General features: G+C 38.7%; 1 protein-coding gene and 1 long non-coding RNA gene across 2 annotated transcripts in view; one reads left to right on the forward strand and one right to left on the reverse strand.

Annotated features, from left to right (window-relative positions):
• LOC143342956 (uncharacterized) overlaps window positions 1–891 on the reverse strand; it is a 59,920-nt gene extending 59,029 nt beyond the window's left edge. The window contains exon 1 of the long non-coding RNA XR_013079883.1: window positions 821–891. This is a non-coding gene — a long non-coding RNA (uncharacterized LOC143342956). The remainder of the gene's footprint in view (window positions 1–820) is intronic.
• LOC143343018 (protein cortex) overlaps window positions 1–23,114 on the forward strand; it is a 202,418-nt gene that overhangs the window by 115,778 nt on the left and 63,526 nt on the right. The gene's annotated exons all lie outside the window — the stretch shown is intronic.

A 23,114-nucleotide genomic window follows, 5' to 3' on the forward strand; every position in this document is an offset into this window, starting at 1 on the left:
CATATGTGATAAAAAACTAAAGATGTTTTTCGTTCTACAAAATTTTACAAATTCAAAGAACTGTATCGAACCTTGAAAAATTGTTTTTACGATTGATTTTACAGTGAATTCGTAAAAGTAGTCTTCTCATTCTAACAACTCTTTAAACATGCCTGCAAGATTTGTTTTCACCTTAAAACACACCTTAAAACACATAGACTACATTGAAAGAATTCACCACAAATTCCTACGCATTGTCTCCTATAAGCTGGCCAGTCCCATTCCAGTTACTTGTTATCACTATGACAGAATTTTATCGGGATTAGGGTTTCTTACGCTTGAACAACGTAGAACTATATACGATACGTTGTTTGCTTACAAAATCATCAATAATTATGTAAATTGTCCCGAAATTTTACAATTAGTTAAATTTAAAGCTCCAGCGAGAATTACTCGAAATATGGAATTATTTCGTATTCCAACATTTAAACGACATTATACATACAATAATTGTATTAATCGTATCCATGTCCAAGCTAACCAATTTAGTCAGCGTCTGGACTTCTTTAGCGGTTCTCTGTATTCCTTTAAAAGCATGCCACTAATGTTGTACTAATGTTTGCACATATTATGCAACTGTATTATACCAAAGGGTGTACAAACTCGTAAATAAATAAATAAAATGGACCCACGAGACAAAAAAAGACTAAACTAACATCGTCTGGAAGATCTTGTTGAAATTAGTTTTAAAATTCTAGTTTATTCAATGTCATGATCTGTTATGTCAGGATCGAAAGTGATCGTTCGATGAACGTGATAATAGGTTTAGAAGCTTTCTTACCCACATCGTCTTATTTCGGTTTACACTGTGCGTCGAGAGAACCACAATTCCCGCGTGACCGAACATCACTGCTTGCCCTGAATGAAGTCGAACAACGCAGTTACATATTTATTCCGATACACACAGCCTTGCTTCGGTAAATAATGCAACCGAGGCATGACGCAAATCCGAGCGCGCGTTTAATCATGCGAGCAGGGACAAAGCGCATCCGCATTGCTGAAGCGTTAGAAGGGTAACGCAAGCTAATCGCGACGTCTCGCGTCGTTCGCATGTGTATCGGGAACGCCGTGGATAAATTTAGTGGGCTCGGTAAGCGTGTATTACAATTAGTAATTACACCGCGGATCGAATGTACGCCGTGAAAAGCAGCGTGGGCGCCTGGCTGGATCGTGCATAGGTGAGCAGAGAAAGATCGTTCGGGTTCGATCGTAAGTTCAGCCCGTCCTGTGGATCGCGATATCCTGAGAAAAGAGAGGACCCCGGAGAAATGTCACGCAGTCAGGGAAAGTCCGTGTGAAATCGACGTGGATGTTCTCACGCAACGCGAGACTCAACGTCTCCTGCCATCCAACGGTTTTCAAACTCACGGCCCCCAAGCACACATCTATGGGGGCCGTAGGACAGTTTTCAACGCCCCTTCTCACGTGAAATTTCTCCGTTGTTATCGGGAATGTTTAGGTCTTGCTTCTTGGTGAAAATTATGTCAAGCAAGATTAGATTTTACAGTGTGTAACTTAACCGTGACGTCTCACATTTACTCGATTCGAGGGTAACTTTATGTTGGGTTAAGGTAATGAAACTGAATGATTTAAGCACGCAAATTAAACTTATTTATTAAACTTGAAAAAGATATAATGAAACACGCGATTGCACAATGAACGATACGTACCACATAGCACCAAAAACTCTCTGTTCTTTTTTTTGGAATTCCAACATTTTTACTCCCATTTTCCACTGGAATATTTACTTGATAATTCTCTCAGTGTAGAAGCTTCGATCTCCCGACGTACGATTTAATTACAAGCAATTTTTCAAACATATACTATTTAATTTTGTTTACCACGTTGATTACCAGTTTACCATGAAATATAAATTTCGATCGTAAAATGGAATATCTTAAATTAAATTTTATTTTTCAAAATGAAAAATTTTTAAATTAACACTTTTTCTAGGACCAATTTATTAATACAGAAAATGTAAGTGAAAATTTTGCCATTAATAAATCAAATGACAATGTTCTATTCTTCTGTTTTCTTTAATTTCGTAATACATAGTTTCGAATGCAAATGTAATTATCCTACGCTGTGGAGTGGTAAGATTTCTTAATTCAGCGAGATGTTATTCGTCGCGAATGAAGGTTTTAATTGCGTATTATTTCATTGGTGTCTATTACGAAGCAGTAGGATGGAGGATTCCTTTTAATTATAGCGAGAAGGTATTTGATTGGAAATCCTCCTACATGAATACGAAGTTACGGATGAGAATGAGCGATAGGTATCTGTCTTTGCCGCTTCTCAATTTGAATACTCGTGTGTCATATAAACCGTAATCTTAATAGAATTAACAGCCAATTAAAAATAAAAGATTCTCATTCTATCGAGAAAATAATTGTATTCTCAGTGTACCCTGTATTACGAAGCTTTCGAACAACAAAATAAATTCACATTTGATAGAATTTAGGCACATTGTAGGAATATTAATACAAGCTTAGAAACTCTTACTTGAAACATACTATTTTCCAGAATATACAATATAAATATACAATATTCAACGACTGATACGAATATAAAATTCTCTTCTATTATTAATAGATTTTCATCGTGAAGTTTTTCTCGACGCATTCTAGAAAAGACATTCGTCAAAAGAAAATAAATTTTAAATTTTAACTGGAAAATCTAAAGAATTTTATGTCGACTCGCTACCGCAACTGATACTGTTACAGAAATAAATCTTCCTCTCTGTTCTATGATTAGTATAGATCCCATTTAAGAACAACTCTTCGTTTAACGTCTAAAGACGTTCGATAACGCGACGTAGATTGCAGTTTGAAAATAAATTCAGAATTTAAACCGCGTCGTTAGATGAATGTCGCAGCGTGCGTAGTCGACGCAGGATGCGGACGTACAGGCGCAAGATCAATTAGCAATTAAGGAGCCGGGTGACATGATCATTAGTCTATCTGCAGAGAGAAGTGGGGTTCCATGCTAATGGTCGCCATTGGCGAATGGACGTCGAGCGTAACACAGCTACTTTGCCTTCGGAACGGGTACCGATACATGCATTAAAGCTCAGGATGCTCGGCGCTAATGAACAATCATCGGTATTACGTGCTGTCGAAAGCTTAGTCCGAGCTCGATAAACCATTCTGCCTGAGAACCTGGCCACGATTATCCACCGACCTTAAACAGCACTTTGAAAAAGTAATTGAAGTCCTCAGAGTCACGATAAAGTCATCGAAAGACATGGTTCATTCTCAAAGTTCGAGGACACCATAACTACATTTTTCTTTTCACGTTATTTTCATGCTATTGTTTCACCAGTGTTTTTGAAGACAGTTTTGGAGACATTTAGAAAATCATATTGCACTTATTTATTTCTTTTTCTCCATCAGAAGTACAAATACCTGTTTATACTATATTTTTTTACGGCTTGGTTGACTGTAGTTCGCATACTTTGAGGATCCAGACCACTGCGTTTGTGCCTTCTTTATGGATAAAAAATATTTTCCACGAGGATTCTTGCGATCAAATACTGTAGCGATTAGATACTCCCACATACTACAGTGAATCTGCTTGACACTTAACAATTCAATTGCACAGTACACGCGAAAACTTCTGAACTGAATTGATATTAAATTTTACGAGGCGTCTTGTGCAGAATTTATAATTGTTCCACTCTGATTATTTATATCTTAAAAACAGTTAAGTTTACACACCTAAATATTTTACGTGCATCAAACGGGTACAATAATTCTTCGAAAGCGCGTTAAAATCGAAAACAATTAGTGTCGTTGATCCGTTAGTGTGTGTCAGGAGGGAGAGGGTTAAAACGAAGCGGTGCAGCATCCCTTTCTCGGTTGGCGACGCGTGCTTCGATGGCCTCTTTTCTTTCTACGACGTTATACTTTATCGATCGTTAGGGTACGACATTGCTCGGCCGTGGTTCGTTAAACGCGAAACGTAAACGTCAACCTAACGACCGGTGGCAGCCGCTTTAAGCTTTTTCTCCGCGCGTTCTAACCTCGTAGGGTCGCCCACAGAGGAGGTCGTGCGGACGTTCTTACGACGTATTGGTGCACGACGAACCGACATCGTCTCGGGGCCTTTTTACGATTCTGTCCGGTTTCCTGGTGGGAGTCGATCGTGGCGTGTCGACGGTGGGCTCTGTTACCCGCGTTCTCTTCAGGGTTAACGATACCCGCGTGGGGGGTTGGGCGCAGGGTTGAGTGTCGCTAAATTGGTTCCCTTCACCGGTGGAGATTTGTAGACGGGAAGAAGGTTTACTTTCGGATGTTAATGGCGCTGCGTGGGCCGACTGAGAACCTTGTGAACTAGACACGGTCCTCTGGAGGGCGGGGTAGGGGTAGGAGGAATAATTCTTACCGTCCAGACAGTAAAATTTCTCTGTTAGCGAGATCGAGCCAGCTCGTTACGCAACCAGGGCTCCGGAATTTATTTTTCCATCATGTTTATTATTTTCTAATAAAGCGTCAAACAACATTTTTTAAGAGGGTAGTCTCATGTAAATGAAAAATGAACAATCTTTCTTAATTTTTTTTAAGGAATTGTTACATCTGACGTTATGATTCATTTTCGCAGTTTACTTAGCTATCCTTTGGGAATACAAAATAAATTTTTCAATAATTTTTATTGACTTTTGACTGGCGCAGGTGATTGCAGTTCTCAAGGTTAACTAGATCAAAAAAATTAAAAAGATTTTTATTCGGTAGGTTTCCTGTTATCGCCCGTAGCAAAATAATTAAGTTGAAAATTGGCAAAATGGCGAAAGCTTAATTTAAAAATTGCAAAAATTTTGTCATTTTTTCCTGCCAACATTTTAATAAAAATATATGATATACTTTATAAGACTTCCTTCCAGAATGTTGGCACTCAGATGGCACAAACTCTAGAATTTCGACTTTTAAAAACAGCAGATATCTCTTGACCCTCTCGTAAACCTCTCGTAAACAGTACATATAGCCTGTGCAAGGTACGAGGTTCTACAGTCCACAATACTTGACATTTATCTCTCAAAATTTAACAGTACATTCTTAAATATACTTTCAAAAAATAAAATTAAAAAAAATTGATTTCTTTGAGGTCTCACATGAGACTACCCCTCGAAAATGCACCTCAAATCTGGAACACTGTGTATACAATATTTGAAACGAATAATTTTTCAGATATTTCCACTAACTTGTAGAAAAAAATTAACAAACAAAAATAAGCAGTCTGTCGATAATGAATTGCAGTATTCCAAATTGACAAAAAAAATGTTTTATTCGATAAAAAGAAATACAAAATTGTCTCGACTCTTTAATTAAAATATTTCGATGCATTTTCTTTCAAAGACTGTTGTTTAAGCCGAAAATGATCTACAGTTACAATTTTTCCCCCCTCCACGAACGTTTCTATCGACAGTTGTCTTTCGTTCGTTTTGAACCATCCCTAATTGCGCGTCGTGTGCAGCGCGCTGCAGTTTGCAACGCAATTTATCAACGCCGCGAATCGCGTACGTGTGTTCCGCGTCTGCGCGAGTCAACAAGGATACGCGATATTTTCCGTAACCCTTGAACCCTGCCCAGAATATCCAGACCAGCTGGGCTCCGTAGACGTCGGTAAATCGTTCTCATTTGGCCAAGAAATAATTTTCGCGATAGTTTGCATTCAGAGTCGGCTCGCGTTCGCTAGGAGTTACTATGAGTGCCTATGGCCGGTGTTGTGTTCGACTGCATTGTCGAAAGGTGCTAAATATATCACCGATCTTGTCTGCGACGGGATCTCTGGAAGGTTTTTGGAGTATGCGAGACGGTGTTGTGAAATCGAGTCGTGTGAAAGTTCGCGGTTTATTCGTGAGAATGTTTGCCTGTCCTCGAGGATTTTGAGTTGGACTTTGACACGGACACTCCGGTGTATCGATACGAAACGTTACGATCGATGCCATAATAGAGAAGTGAAAACGCCAGGAATCTGATACTGTTCGAGACACGTGGGTGGTCACAGTTCCTTCGAGCCTCGAGTTTAACCCTTTGAAAATATCGGTTGACTTTTCTCAACACGTGAAAATGTGAATATTTAAATTGAATTTATTTTATTTTTATTTTCTTTTCCTTTTTGGAGTTTTGCACGAATATTTATTTCAAAAGTTATAACGTTCCCCCCTTATCCCTCCATGAAAGTGTTTCCCAACGCGGGGCAATTAGAAAATTCCATTGCATTCCTTCAGAACTCGGTTGATTATTAAACTGGAGGTTGATAGACGTTACAAAGAGAATAACAGTTTCTCTTGAATCGTTCTTGCTACCATTGATTTTTTTAATCACAATCCGTCAAATGTTCTCTCTTTGCAGTCTTCAGAGTCCTGAAGCTCAGTCATTTTGGATCCCCCACAAAAATATAACTCGTACCACGACACATCAACGGACTTACGACGCGATTATGTTACATGAACACGCCGTGCAAGGTATAAAGATCAGAACGAGGATACGAGCATCATCCGTTATCCCTCATGACGTCTCTCGCTACATAGTTGATCGTGGAATACAGACTTAGGCTACCTTCACACTGTCCGTCGGATAATTTCGAAACATCCTTCGACGTGCTTTCCAACTGGAAAATTAGACAGAAAGCTGACTGACAGTGTGAGCAGCGACGTTCGACGATAGTGTGAATTCAGGCCTGAGAAAAGGCATTAGCTTCGTTACAGTGTCACGTTTACTAATGTGATCAGGAGATGGGAAAAGAAAAAAATAGAGGGAGGGTACAAGATTTTAATCGCTACTGATTCCACGGGGGCTGCTTCCTAACGTATCTCGCGATCACCCGATATAAACTGCCGCGTTCGAACGGGTAATGCGAGCCTATTTATTCGTCATGCAGATGACCGGTAGCCGTTTCTTCCTTTTTTCCTTCTTCGAGGGATCCCCACCCGGCACCTTCGTCCGTCCAAGTTTCATTACGGCGATAAATTGCGGCGGGAGAGCTGGGAAGAGGCTTGTGAATGGCCGAATCGATTTGTCGTTTAACGAACACTTAGACGGTCAGCACAATCGAGTCTCGAGAGATCATTTTACGAGACACTTGGGTCGCTCCTGCGATCTCGCTTTCCACCGTGTTAGAATTTCTAACGCGACTTTTCGCGTTCGATTTCACTGTTCGCGAACTTTGAGTGTTTCTACAAATCTATTTCTTTTTCATTTCATTTTAGGAAACTTGGGCAAAATTTACTTGAAACAGTAATTTAAATAATCTTGATTGATGTTTCATAAATCGATCGATCTTTGATTTTTCGTTTGGAAAATTAATAGAGAATTGAAATGCTTATTTGAAAAATAATATCATGCAAGTTCATATTTTTATTAATAAAATTAACGACATGTTTCGTAGAGGGTTGTCTCAACTAACTACTTCAAGTATTTCTCATATATAGGGTGTTCCATATTTTTCCGTACACACCTCAGTAGTGTGTTTTACAAGTATAACTAAGACTAAAGTGTTATATAACAAAAAACTGTATAATACAGTACAGGAAATTAAGTCAATAAGAATTACAAACAGTATGGTTTACAGTATGATTGACAAATCCTTTCTGAATTTGAAGAAAAGTCTAATGTGACTAAGAGAGACTGTCATGTTATATATAATGTTATATATAAATTTTGAAAATTAAAATTTCCCATAGATATTTGTTTCATTTAATTTAGCTAAAACTGCTCTTCCCAACAAGTTGGCAGTGGTAGGAAAAACCGGTGGATTCATATTAAATGAACCTGCCCGATTATATGAAGTGCTCGTCACGGTCATTGGGTTCGTGTAACTGAAGTTCTTAACAGTTTCCATCAGAACTTTGATATACCTATTTGAAAGAATTATTTTCGGAGCTCTGTCGAGTCGCTGGTAGCAGTAACGGTGTAATAATATCTGAAAGGAGTCCATGAAAAAAAGGATCGCGTCGGAATAATTCTCGACAGCCGTGACAAGTGAAAAGGAACGGAAATTAGCACCGGCGCGCGTGGCCTCAGTTTTCCGTCGACACGTTCGACAGATTAAACGACAATCCTTCGCGAAGGCAGCCAGCCATCGACGATTATTTTTTCCCGACGACCACGTTCCACGTTGATCAATCGACCGGTGAAAAGAGAACGGCAACGGAGGAAAGGCAGAAAAAAAAGGTTCGTCGAATGGAAATGACAAATCATGTATATCCGTCGGTGCTTGGGGGTTTTTTTTTCTGCGGCGTAACGCTTATTAAAACCGCGCGTTCTGCATTCCCAGCGATTTTTCGCGATAACGAAACGAGACAAAGCGAGAGAACGATCGATTCAGAAGGTTCACCGTCCGCTTGCCAGACAAGCTTAACGAGGAGAGTATGACTCACGAAAATGCAGCTAGTTTTGCTTCCATGTATCTCCGCGACCTCTCTGCTCCTCTATCGACGTTTTTCTCCGTCCCTCCAGTTCCCGAGGCCCGTATCTTTATCTCTGTTTCGCGATTGATTTATGCGAATGCGCCGCCGGCAGTAATTAATAGAGATTACGGGGCCCCGTCCTGAGAAAACTCGTATCCTCGGTCTTCTGCGTGGCTATCGAGATTCGATATCGAGCCTGATGCATTCTAGGCGGTGCTTTCGAATGCTTCCATTGGCTTTTTTCGCCGGTTCGAGCCTCGAGTTCTATCGCAATTGCTCAGGGGTACGGTCGGTTCGGTTCTAGGCGCGACTTTGGCTCGATCATGCTTAATGACGCTTAACGAGTACCAAGGATACCGTAAGTGATTTTGCAAACTGCCTCGTTCGCCTCCTCGTCGGTTCCTCCGTTTCAGGATTCCGTTCGTAGACGCGGCGAAACAAGATTACGAGTTGGAAACATCGGACATCGAGGCTTTAATGTTTTGACTGCTGCGTCCATATACGGCTGAGACTTTTCATCAGGTTGAATAGGATTCGTGAATTTCAGCAAGACAAATCTTAATTTATACAGTTTAGAATTGTCTGAAGTCAAAGTGTTGGTCTCATAAACAATTGCACAGTTTTGGTTTGGCAGTCAACGCGTTAAACTATACGGCAGTAAAAGGTATTCGTACAGTGACTAATTATGACTGAACAATATTTTTTAAACAAACATCATATCAAGGCTAGATGCAATAATAAAATCAAAAGGAAACCCTACTAAATACTAATTATAGATATTAATTTTACAATTATTTGTTGCTTTTTTATTACAAATGTTTAAATTACTTGTACGCTTGATAAGGGCAACAGAAATGTACGAACACTTATTACGCGTCCATTTCTGTCATTTCGTACATTTTTCTTGATATTTAATGTTTGCTTAATTTTTTTAATTTTTTTTTTGTTTATTTCATATTGTTGTTCTATAGACTTTGAAGTATACATCTAACATGTTTGTTTAAAAAACATTATTATTCGGCATTTTAGTCGTAATTAGTCACTGTACAAATACTTTTCACATCCACTGTATCATAGAAATTAAACCGATAACATCTTGAAGAAATCTATAATGCAATGGAAATAAATGTTTATTCGTTCTCTTATAGAAAACCACGGTAAATTTGCAAAAATCCAGTACACTTATTATAATTTTTATTAGAAATTACGAATGGGTCATTTTGACCACTTTGATAATTCTAATATTAACTGATTTTATGAGAGCTGTCGTCATTCATCGTCGTTCATTCGTTTATGTTTCATCGTGCCAGATGTGTAAAGACAGAAATTTGGAATCTGTTTTGGATTACGAATTTTAGTTTAATTGTTTTTGGCCTTGGGCATCCTAAGTTATTCCTTAGTTTTTTATTAAAAAGAATTGGCTGATTGGTAGCTTCTACAAATAGTATTTAAGAGGACTTTGTACCAACTGACAGATACGAATAGTCTTTCGGAACGTCTGTTCATTTTCGCTTTGTTTAAACATTGAATTTCGAGACAACATTAACATATAAAAGATTGTAAATCTTCCAGAACAAGTAGATGGAAAATCAAAATTTTATTAGCCACTCCTCAATTACTTTTCTAATAAATATTCTTTCGAACGTGTCGTGCAGTTTTCTATTAACGCAGAAATTTGAACTATACATTAAATAGGTTCCTATATATTTACAGCTAGCAATTACATTTTGATTAAACAAATAGTACAGTAAAAGTATTCGATGAATTTCGTGACCGTACTCAAGGAGGTTCTTTCTAGAGAAATTGCTGTTTCTAATACGCGTAAAATCGCTGGCCGCAACACCGGAGTCTATTAAAATCGCTCCTCGAACAGAGTCTCCTCGATTTCCTTGCTTAATTGCGTCGAACAGCGAACACACGATATCGTGGCTGCATTATAAATGCCCCCAATGTCGTTTCGCCCGTCGCGATTTATCTCCTTTATTATTGTTCCTCGTTCGCTCCTTTTTGCTGTTTCGATTTCAGCCGCGCGAGATTGCGTTTCGCGCGGAAGGCCGAAATACCTTTGCGTTTCCTTCGACTTGGCTCGCGTAACTCATTCCAGTGACAAATTGCTCTCGTTTGTTCCTACTCTCGATAAACGTTCGAACGAAGCAGGTAGCGGCCCAGAGTAATTGGAAATGCGCGGACACGTGGACCGAGGTTCGTTGCACTTGTTCGATTGTCAAAACCGTCGAATTTCCGATCGACCAGGCTCTCGTACTTCGTTTTTCGTTTTCTGTGGATCGCCACTCTCTGGAGAAGTTCGTAAACCCTCGAAAGGATGCTTCAAAATGTTCATCATTGAACTTATTCAACAATTTTATCTCTTTTTTTTTTTAACTCATATTTTACGTTTATAATTCATATTTATAATTCATATTAGCGACGACTTGGTGCTGGGTTCTCTTCTTTTGGTGTGGTTATATTTTGTGGTAGATGTTGGTTTCTTTTAAATATTTCAGGATATTTTCTGTATGTTTCTGTGATATCAAAGCTATAAGTAGTGTTATCTTGTATTTTTGTTTTTGGACGATGTATCTTCTATATTTACACAAGGTGTTCGGTTATCCCTGGGAAAAATTTTAATGGGAGATTCTAGAGGCAAAAATAAGACGAAAATCAAGTATATCAATTTCTTGATTGAGGCTTTGTTAAAAAGTTATTAACGTTTAAAGTTCCGCCCATACTGAATTTTTTTCTAGAAAATCGGTAGGATTTCGGGGGTAGGTCTATTCACCAAAAGTTATTGTAATTGACCCCCACAAACGAAAATAATTTTTTCAGAACGATTTGAAATTTTTTAATTTTGTCGAAAAATTTCACACATTCTCGAATTTTTTTCTAGGAAATGAGTAGGATTTCAGGGATATGACTCTTCACCAAAAATGATTGTAATTAACCCCCCAACCGAAAATAATTTTTCCAGAACGTTTTGAAATATTTTTTTTTCACCGAAAAATTTAAGCACCTACCCCCCGTCGATTTTTCTTAAAAATTCGTTTTTCATTTTTAGAAATTTTGTTTGACGCTGTACAGAAAAGTTGTCTAATACTTTTTTGTAGGTACCCATGAGCTCTATTTCAGAAAAAAGTTTCATTGAAATATATTCACTATTGTAGAAGTTATGGCTATTTGAAAATTGGACCATTTTTATGGGGTTTTTCTCATTTTGCGAGGTCAAGGACCAACTTTTCGAATATTTTTGCGTTTTGTACATATTCTTCATCAAAATACGCGTAGTTTGCTTTTTTAAACATTAAAATCGTCCAATCCGTTCAGGAGTTATAAGATTTTAAAGATTTGCATGAAATTTCAGGGAAGCCTCACATTAGATTTTCGGTAAAAAAATTTTTTCTCGAAAGTGCGTAGGATTTCGAGGTATGTCTATTCACCAAAAATACTTGTAATTGACCCCTGTAACTAAATATAATTTTTTTAGTATAATTTGAAATTTTTTAATTTCGTCTCAAAATTTCAGTACCTACTCGAATTTTTTCTTCGAAAGTGGGTAAGATTTCAGGGGTATGTGTATTCACTAAAAATGATTGTAATTGTGCCCCGCAGCCGAAAATAATTTTTTCAGAATGATTTGAAATTTTTTAATAATTTTTTAATGAAGCCTCAGTCAAGAAATTGATTTTCTTGATTTTCGTCTTATTTTGACTTCTAAAATCTTCCATGAAAATTTTTCCCAGGAGTGGCCGAGCACCCTGTATTGTAGATGATTGGTCGTTATGATTTATTCAACAATTTTAATCTCCTGATTGCGCAGTTATAATTGAATTTATATAATCTCAGCTTGGTATTGATGTCGATGAACCCGTAAAATATCAGTGAATATAATGGAAGTAAAAGCGAAAGAAAATTTATCAACTCCTCCAAAAGTACGCCATTAAAACATACAATGCTTGAACTTTCTATGAAAACTATCCAATTGTTATTACTAATATTATTTTCTTCGTGGAATCAGTCTTAAAGTCCACAAGCACCCAAATTTTCCGCGCTTTTCATAGTAATTTTTCAGTATGTCGTATTCGAGTGCTGGTATATTCTCAATTGTTGGAAATACTAATTCTCTACGTTGATAACGAAGATTAAGATAGACATATTTTACTATCGCAGCGGCTAATGGTATGATATATGTAGCGAAACGATGGAACTTTCCAACGGATCTAACGATATCTCCTGTCAGAGCTGGTTTCTTATTTTATCCGACCGATACCGATTTAGATATCACGTACGCTGTATACCGTCTGTAATCGATTTTATAGAAAAGCAATTATAGAGATCGATTATTATCGATAGCATTCGCGAGTCTCTCGATTTGCCATTGCTTGTTTGCATCGACGGTTACAAAAGTTTCGTGGTCGAAAGTCGTGAATCTGCAAAACATGTAATTTGGAGCCGTGGCGTTTATTTTGTTTGAAAGAAGAAACAAAGAACGGGAACGTTTCAGCTTTGAGAAGCATTGAAAAGCAGATTGGTTGATGGATATTGACGGATAGTCGGGCGGCGAGGGCAGGAAAAAGTCAGGCCAATTTCCAGGCTTCGGTTTCTAACGTTGCATGCACGTTTTCCGACCATAAAACGCAGCTTATTATTTTCGTATTACGAGCTCGTAGAATGCCGGAAACTCCGCCTCGCGGGCTCTGAAAAATCAGGAGCTGACGTTCTCTCGAAGTCGACGGGATTATTATGTTGATGTAATAATAGTTGGCCGAGCCACCGTATCTGCGCCGTGCACGTGACCGAACCTGTTATTACGCGGGCTTTTTAAATTTTCATTTGTTAGCCCGATGTCCAGGAAATTTTCAATTAATGGTACGCAACACTGTCTCTCATTTTGTTCGTCGTCGCGTTCTTCCGCGGTAGAGGCTACTAAATTACACGACAATCCGATCGGGGCAGAAACAAAACGATTTCTAATGGCTTCTCTTCTCAGGCTTAGAACGCACGTCTTTTTATCATATATTAGTTAACGTAGTCTTGTCAACCTTTTCGACGGTGCAACAACTTGTTTATTTGAAAGGGAAATCGACTCTCTGCCTTTCCCCCTCGTACAATATATTTCAAATTGCTCGATTCATATTTGATCCTAGATGTCATTTTGAAGAATGTGGTTTCTCCTTGCGATTAGATCTTAAAATGTACTGGAGCAAAGACTAACAGGACCCGGACTAAAAATTATCTACTATCGAGGAAGGATTCCTAACACTATTTCCGCCAATTAAAATTTTGACTTGAAATTATTTTCCAAGTTTAATATTTAGATAGTCTTTCGATAGCTTTTGCTCGAAACAGGTATGCATGATTTCGCGACGGAAATAGTGTTAAACGACATCGACTTGACTCCAAGCATATTATAAGGACATTTTCCCTCGCGTTCTTTCATTCTGCAAGGTGCTTGTTTGTCGTTCGATTATCCAATTTCGTACTAGTCTCCCTAATATTTTGCCGGCGGTAATATTTCAAGATTATTTAAATTACAGTATTTTTCGCCGCGAGGCGATCGCCGCTCGTTACTCGACGAGCGAAAAATATCGCGATTACGGGGACGCCTGGACACTTCTGGTGATATATTTAAATAATACCCGTACGGAGTCGTTGATTCGACGAGAGTCCTCATCCAGGATCACTGTGATTTTGTTGTTCCTGCGAGCATAAGTGGTAATGATTACCCGCTGGGGAAATCATAATCCAGCGTTTCTTCGTGAACTCGAGCATAAGCCGATTAAAAGGACGATGTCCTTGCCGTCTCGCGTAACAGAACACTGGGATTACGCGTCTTCTGGTACTTCACACTACAGAATCCATCCACGATATAACTTGGAAGCCGTGTAACTCGAAACTCGTACGCATACAGGGTTGGATAAAGAAAATACAGCAACAAATGATTATTCCTGCCAAAATACCGTACGCGCGAAAATAAATGCAATCTAACGATCCTCGAGAAGTCTGAAACCATTGTTGCAGTGGCCATTAATAGTACTATTTTGTAGGTATCCATGAGCTCTACTTTCATACTAAATTTCATTGAGATATGTTCACTATTGTAGAAGTTATGGACGTTTGAAGATTGGACCATTTTTATGGGGGTTTTCTCATTTTACGGGGTTAGGGACCAACTTTTTTAACATTGTTAGAATTCCTACATATTCTTCACCAAAATACGCGTTGTTTGTCGTTTGAAACATTAAAATCTTTCAATCCGTTTAGAAGTTATGACGTTTTAAAGATATGTAAGAAATTTTCGAGTGACATTTCTGGCTCGAAATTATATTTTCGGTACGGAATTTTTTTCTCGAAAATGGTTAGGATTTCGAAGGTATGACTATTCACCAAAAATGATTGTAATGGCTCCCCGCAACTAAAAATAATTTTTTTAGGACAATTTGAAATTTTGTTTTCGCCGAAAAATTTAGGCACCTACTATCTGTCGATTTTTCTTAAAAATTCGACATTAAAATTTTTTCCAGGAGTGGCCGAACACGCTGTATACTATGGTTTTCTACTCCAGACTCTGCATTGTATGGGATTCTAAATATAACAATGAAAATCACACTCACGTCATTATATTTGACACAAGGAATTATAATTTCACTAAAAAATATCAGTCGACAACTTTGGTATAAGATGGTACAAGTGCATCTAACTCTAACGTGAAATCATACAAATTTCAAAACTCTAATTTAAACGCAGCACATGTTCCTGTTGTTTTATCTCGCTGAAATTTTGCACCCAACTTTTTTTCACCAAGTATCACAATCTGGAGAATGCGTCAGAAAGTAATAAAAAGTCGAAAAATAAGCACCACCCTAACGTCCACTCATAGTCAAGAATAGAATTGAAAATAATGTTACCGTTGTAAGAAATGCAAGAGATTTTAAACGTCCTAATTCGTTGGGAGGTTGAATCCAGGGTGCCAGGCACGCAATTGCGGGCAGGTTTGATCGATGGATCACTCGATAGGGGGATTCCGTGGGCAATCAGTCGGCCAAGGTTGGCCCGCGGTCAGCTGTTCCGGCGGAGGTTCGCGGAGCCTCGGGACGAAAACCGGTGGACGCCCGGCAAAAAAGGACGAAGAAACGCGATGGAAAGGAAAAAAGAGACCCACCGGTCGTCGAGGTTGCACCTGCCACGTCGTGGTGCGGCCGTACAAGGCCGACGATCCCGAAGAAACTCGAGGCAGCGATTCCGCGCCGCGGAGGAGCGACGAACAAGCATTCGAGTCTCGCCTTAAGCGGCGTCTCTCCTCGAAATCACGATCGATCGATCTTAAGATTCCCCTCGAATCGCGGCGGAGGCCCGGAGCCGATGTCAGCCCCGATCGACATTGAATTTCATACAACGAGCTGCCGCCGGAATCCGTTTTTTCCTCGGGAATCACTCATCCTAGGGATAAACTGAGACTTCGTTCGCGGCTAGAGGAAAACAGGACTTCGCCGCGGAACGGTTCGCGGGGATAATGATTTCGTTTAAAGAAGACTCGCGTTCTCGTCGTGCGACTCACCGATGACACGTTCGAAGCAACGTCTCTCCACCCTGAAACAGAATTAAAATTTTATTTTCGATCATCTTATGATTGTAAATAATTATTTTGATATTTTAAGAATAATCGCTATGAGTCGAGTGTAACTTGCGAGTTCAGATTTGATCGAACGAAGGACATGCATAGCAAAGGAAACTTGGACCCGACAAATAACACATATTTCAATATGAAATATTAAAGAGAATAATAGCCTCTAGAAATTTCTAAAAATCGAAATGTAATGTAAATAACATAAAAATTAGATATCATTTCAAGGCAATCGAGGCGTCAAAGAAAATGAGTAACTTGTAAAAAATTTTCCCGGAAGGATGCTTTAGATTTATTGTAAGAAATTTTCCACGACGCGGCTGTTTATTCGAATAAAAATTTGAGAAGGTGCGAAGGAAGCAGGAGATATGGAAATTGCAAAAGGTAAACACAGAAATGCGATTACGAACGGGGAATTGGAAAAGGATTGCACGTTTCGCCATCGACAGTCGTGATCTTAACCCTTTCGTCGTAAAAGCTGTTGCATGAAATACGATCGTTTCACGGTGCTTAATTTCCGGTGAGATAGTCAATCTCTAGCCGCATTCGCACGCGCATAGAAAAGAAACTCCGCGGCAGTGAAACTACGATCGATCGATCGATCGATTGATCGAGCTACGATTTTACGCGCGTGCGGTGTTTACGCGTTACGAGCAATACGCGATTCACGCTAATTAACGCGCAGTTAATTAAGGGCTGTCGAAAGCGAGAACAAACGAATTCAAGGGCGGAAGCAAATAAGCGCGAATCGAATGAATTAATCGCCGTTTCCGCTAACCTTATTATTTTGATAGATCTATAAATATAAAGGATGTTTCAGATGAACACAAATTGACCTATTCCATCAACAAACTATATGGGAATTTGTCAATATATAAATTTTCTAAATTAAATGTTGAAAACTTTATTCTTTCAAAGCTTGTATAGACTAATCAATATTTGCAAAGGATTATTTTCACATTTTGAATATTGTTTAAATAATTTGGGACAAGCGTGTATAGTGGAGAACAAGAATGTGGAATTAGTTTATCATATCATTGGCCCATTATTGTTTAAATAATTTGGTGGTAGAAGCGTGTGAAGTGGAGAACAAGAATGTGAAATTAGTTTATCGTATCATTGGCCCACTTTGGAGAATTCGAATCGATTATTTCGCGTTTCTTTCTTGTAAGATTTACATTTGGTTTTTATGTTGTTCAATATATTGTGTTTTACGTATCACGAAGGATAAGCATACGTGTCAAGGTGGTATTATCAAGCGAAATCTAGCGGAAATAATTACTTGGATTCGAATCATTAACACTTTGCATTATATCTTAATAGAATATCTCACTCGACTGCCGGGTGAAACTGCTTCGACATGTTATTGTGCGCTCACGTGCAGTTAGTGACTCATTCACCTGCTATAAACAAACTCCGCTCGATACGTTAAACACCTCGGTAAAAAACCATAATTATTCTGTACATAATTAATGGCTTTGCCGTGCACACGCATATGCATTAAGTAGTTTGCGGTAATTAATTATACACGTTTCGCAATCGAACAGTTTTTCACGGAAAAATTATAAGGTTAGTATCGAACGATTGCGTAATCGTTGAAAGAAACTAATCATACCTCATTATTCCATAATGCTGATTGAAACTGTTATCGGTAACGTTACTTTGATAAATTCTTCTAACTCGTATTACACTTCCAGCAGGAAACGTAACAGCCTGACCGGCGATACTAATCGTTGCTGTATGTAGTATTTTCTTTTTCGTAGAAACCGGAAGTGAATCACGAATTCTCTGTTCGCCGACTGGTTTAACAAACGAATCCGATCGTTCGGTCTCTCTGTATTTTCAATATCGTTAGTTTCGAGTGTTATACAGATTATAGTAATGTTGAGAAAATAGGTAACATTTTTTGTTTCTACGTAGGTTTCAATTTTGAGAAAATCGACAAACATTACAATAAACGTAGGCGCGAGTAGAAACAGTCAGTTATGGGCAGACAAACTCTACTCGATTAACACTAGAGTTACGAAGATTTTATTAAAATTTTTTTAATAAAATTTAACATAAACTGCTAACGAATAATATTTACGAGTTCTTTAACTTAAAATATAGAATCTTAATTTTCGAATTCAGTTGTCACGAAAGCATTTCACAAGGGAATTGTATTCTACTTATTTTGCTCGCGTACGCCGTTAATTTTTACAGTCGATTTTCTTGAAAATGTACATTCACGATGCAAGTTCCGCTACCAATTAGGACAACGAGGTTGCGTTTCAGCGATCCACGCGGATGTAGATCCGAAAGATCGTGATCGACTCTAGTCGTCGTCGTCGTCATTCTCGTCATCGTTGACGACGAGGCGGTTTCCAAGCGATCCAGCACGTTCTTGCGCGCTTAGCGAGTCGGCCTCTTACCGAGATCCGAGATCGTAGATCGGAGATCGTGTCCGCTTTGCGTTGCCGCCGACTCGTTACCAGATCGTCCTATCATCTCGCCGTGCTCTTTGCACGCACGCACGCGCGCACCGACATCGTGTTCCTGGATCGAGAAGGGAAAATTCGAGACTTCAAAACCTACGTTATTTCGCGTTATCATCTGTTGAGGGGCTGAACAAATAAATTTAATTTGCTGAAAGAAATCTTTCAGGTATGCCCCACTTCACACGTCAACTTAATGACGAATTAATAGTTTGTAGAATACGAAAGGTATACACTAATCACAATCAGTTGATTAACAGTAACAACCAATAACTTTATTTATATTTAGTCGAAAAGCCAAAAATGTATGAGTTACTTGGAATATTGAATATACGAGGGTCGTTCAATAAGTCCTTAGGAAAAGATAGAAGAACAAATTATTTTACGTAGATTTTTTTTTATTTTTCAACATAATCTCTTTTTAGCTTTATATACTTTTCCCAGCATTTCTTCAACTTTTTTAAGTCATCTAAAAAGTAAGATTTTGGAAGGTTCTCAAAATAGGCATCTGTTTGGGCGGTGATCTCCTAATTCGACGTGAATCGTTGTCCCCCGAGCCATTTTTTAAAGTTTGGAAATAAAAAAAAAGTCATTGGGGGCCAAATCCGGTGAATACAGTGGATATTGCAATAATTCGAACTTTAATTCCATAATTTTGGGCATCGAAACTGCACAAGGGTGCACTTGTGCATTGTCTTGATGCAAGAAGTTCCTTGCTTCAGTCGACAATAAAAATGAAACCATGTGGTGGATATAACTGAGACTTTGACAGTTGTTCAGCGAGTCATGATGCTTACTAAAAACAAACCAGTTTTAATGCTACGAGCGCCAGGTCTTATTGAACGATCCTCGTAATAGTGAATCGTCAAATATAAGTGTAAATCTGCATCTGTCGTTTTCTTGGACGTTTTTATTCATTTATAATTTCGTGTAGAAGTGTCACGATGGGGGTGAATCGATCTGATTCGGTGGTTCCCCATCTGAATCTTGTGTAGGGGATGGTCTCTAAAAGGTGCCAACCTCCAAGGTAGTGGTCACCTTCGGATAACGCTAGTACGAAATTTGGTTATGAAGCACTTTGATTCTGTTAACACATGCTAGCAATTAATCCGATGACAAAAGGGCAGTTGACGTTGGAAAGTGAATTGAAAGGCGCGAAATGTTTCAATGGCTTCATAAACTTATTCCTTCTAGAGATCTCTTAATCTTTTACATTTTCATTATTAACCTTTTCACTAGAACGGTTTTACGGTACGGGCCTCAACGCAGTGAATTTAATAGAAACGAAACATTAATAATTTTATGATTTTAGTTTTTCTAGTTTTGACCATAATAAACCCTAATGTTTATTTCGCGCCGTAACATCATCAATAAACAATTATTAACTCTTTGTAAACGAACCTTCCTAAATTATTAGATTCGTCTCATCTAATATCGTATATCAGTTGCAAAGACTGTTTCGAGTACCAAAAATTGTCCTTTTTTGCACATCTAATTATGGGACGACCCAAAAGTAGAATCTTCTCCTCGACGTTTCATCGAAGGAAGCACTTAGCTTGATATCTCACGGTTTGTTTACAAGCCGACTCAATCTCTCAGCAGTATTTTCTGCAATCGGCCTTTGCTCTTCTTCCTCCCGCTCGTCGATTTCTCACAGTGACTGTCGCACCTGTCCGGAGACGAGGCTGCGTCTCTGTTCGCCGACGAAAGAAACACGAACGCCTCTACACTCTCGGCAAACCGAGACGTACGTTCTTAATTAATCGTTCGACCAGCCTCGAGTTATGGCCGAGTAATTAACCGTCGGGCAATTAACATCGGTCCGGCGACATCGCTTTTTAACCAGCTCGTCTTTCGAGAAGTTCACGAAGACACTGGCGACTCGGAGATATTAATCTTAGCGACAGGATCGATATCCATACTCGATCGATCCGATCCTAAACGAACTCGGTAGACTGTACGTGTACTAAAATTTTAGTTACTTTGGGAACTATTTTCGATAAGAATCGATATCGATAATATCGAGAGTCCTAGAATTTTAGTTATTTTTAACAAAAGCCACGGGAATCCCCGCACGATCTTCAACCTTATTATAAGTGGCGCCATTTGGCCGCGTGCTTATTGCCGCGGGATTAAGAACGGCTCAGCAGACTTATGCATAATAGAAGAAAAATTACAGATATTATGTTTGTAAGTAGTTTAATCAAAGGTCATATTTCGTGTTCAACGATTACTCAATTGTTTCCTTTGTATGTGCCATCAAGATATTTAAGAAATCACTTTCTATTTTATTTTGAAAGTTATCATACAACGTTTGGATCTCAGAATTGTGTAAATTAGTCATGCAAATTTTGTACAGACTGATTTAATTGAACAATCATTAGAAAGTCTAAAATTATCTTTGCAACGTATTGTAGATTAATTTATTTTGTTAAAATTTTATAAGCAATAATGTTTGACTATGTAAAATTCACATTTGTAGTTCCTTACACGTTACATCTTTTGTACCAAAGGGTTCATTCCCGTTAATAAATGAATAATAATAAAGAACTCGGTAGGTAAAATAACTGTTTTGAGGTTAATGGAAGGACGGTCGATCCAACATTTTACGTAATTACCATGGTTTCGATTACGCTAAGGAAGCATTACGGGGATCAAGAAGGCTCGACAGGTTCCCTGTTCATAACTTTCCGCTAATCGCGTGCTTCAAATCGTACGAGTTCGCATAATGATTCGCGCATTAAGCGAAGTTCTCCGTTTACCAGCGATCCGTCATAACCCGATAAGCGGCCGATAAGGCGGGAATATCGTTGGCGCGACGAACAAGCCGCGTATTTCACAAAGATGAACGCACTTTGACCAGATTGAGTACCGATCGCTGAGTTTTAATTACCGCGCGCGAAACTCGAGATCCGACTATCGGGTCGCGTTGATTTTCCACGCTGATTATTCCTCTTTCTCGAAGACGACACACCTGTTCGCAAAATTATTCGTATTTTTAACCGTACCTTAAACCTCATCGGTTGCTCTAAGACACCGATCCTTTTAAAAGAATTTCACAGAACGCTTTTACGGTTGCTTTAACTCCCTAAATCGTATCTTCGTCGACGTTAATAATTTCTGTGATTTGTTTGATTCTTCTATTTGATTTGCATTTCGGATTTGTGCGTCATTATGAGCTCTATCGCATTCAGCCTTGAGAGGAATCTATGTGTGGAAGTAGCAATGACTCACAGCCGTTAATTAATAAAATAATAAGACTAAAATCCTGGGGAAAAGATTCGAATGTTTTCCCTTTCGGATAGTCTGATCGGACACGCTCCAACCGTGTATAGCAGTTCTCGATCGAAATAAGTTGGCGTTAAATCATTTTGTCGGTCGATTGGCTGTGTTGCGTCGAAATTTGATTTTTGCGAAAATAAGTAAGTCTCGCGTTGTAAATCGCGAACGTTGAAAAATCGTCGCACACCTCGACCGGCGTGATTTACCATCCCAATAGGTTCGGACATAATTCGTGCCGCGGACAGTAACTAGGCAGTTACTAGTTGGTAACGGTTCATGCGAAACGGGCAAAGGGTTAAGCTATCCCCGGTGATAATCGTCGGTGAAACAAGTACGCGATGCCGGGGGAAAAAGAAATCGCCGAGCACCGAAGCGAGAAAGCATGCAATTTTTCTCCGGCGACGTTCGATGAGGTATGGCGAATACCATCCGCGGGACGAGTCAGCTATGCCGCGAATTTCAAAAAACCGCGAACACGATGGCGGGTATTAAATGTCCAGGTCGCGTTAAAAGTTCCGCGGCTTGCCTTAATATTCTTGCGGGCCTGGATTTGATCCTCCCAACCATCGGAAGATCGCGTTACACCGAAGCAGTTAATTTACTGCTTTAGCCGGCCTTCCTTAATCTGCCATTCCAACCGCGTACCGCGAATTAGATAATCTTTAACAAGCTTTGTTCTGCGTCTTAATTGATTTTTACTTGGGCTCTGTAAACTCCTATTTAAGGAGGCGATTTCACGCGAGACCTCAACGAAATTAATTTTTTTTATTTCATTGTTTGAAAGTATATATATTTAATAATGTACTGTTAAATTTTGAGAGGTAAATATCAAGTATTGTGGATTGTAGAACCTTGTACCTTGTACAGGCTAGATGTTACTGTTTCGAAAGGTTTACGAGAGGATCAAGAGACATCTGCTGTTTTTAAAAGTTGAAATTCTAGCGTTTGTGTCATCTGGGTGCCAAAATTCTGGAAAGAATTCTATATAGAGCTGGGATTGATTAGTATAATCATGCAGACCTTAAATGCGTTTCTCTCGAAATATTACTTTCTTAATTGGCGTAGATGAAATCTCAAAAACTATACGTTCGATTGCTCTGAAATTTTTACACGTTATTCCACATACTAATAACTCTCGCCAGTACCAATATTAGATTTTTATAATGGGTATATCATGTACTTTTATTAAAAAGTTTGCGGGGAAAATAACAAAATTTTGCAATTTTTAATTTTGCCAATTTTGCCATTTTTACCATTTTGCCAATTTTCAACATAAATTAATTATTTTGCAAAA

Source organism: Colletes latitarsis, chromosome 6 (genome assembly GCF_051014445.1).
Source record: "Colletes latitarsis isolate SP2378_abdomen chromosome 6, iyColLati1, whole genome shotgun sequence".
Lineage (NCBI taxonomy): Eukaryota > Metazoa > Arthropoda > Insecta > Hymenoptera > Colletidae > Colletes > Colletes latitarsis.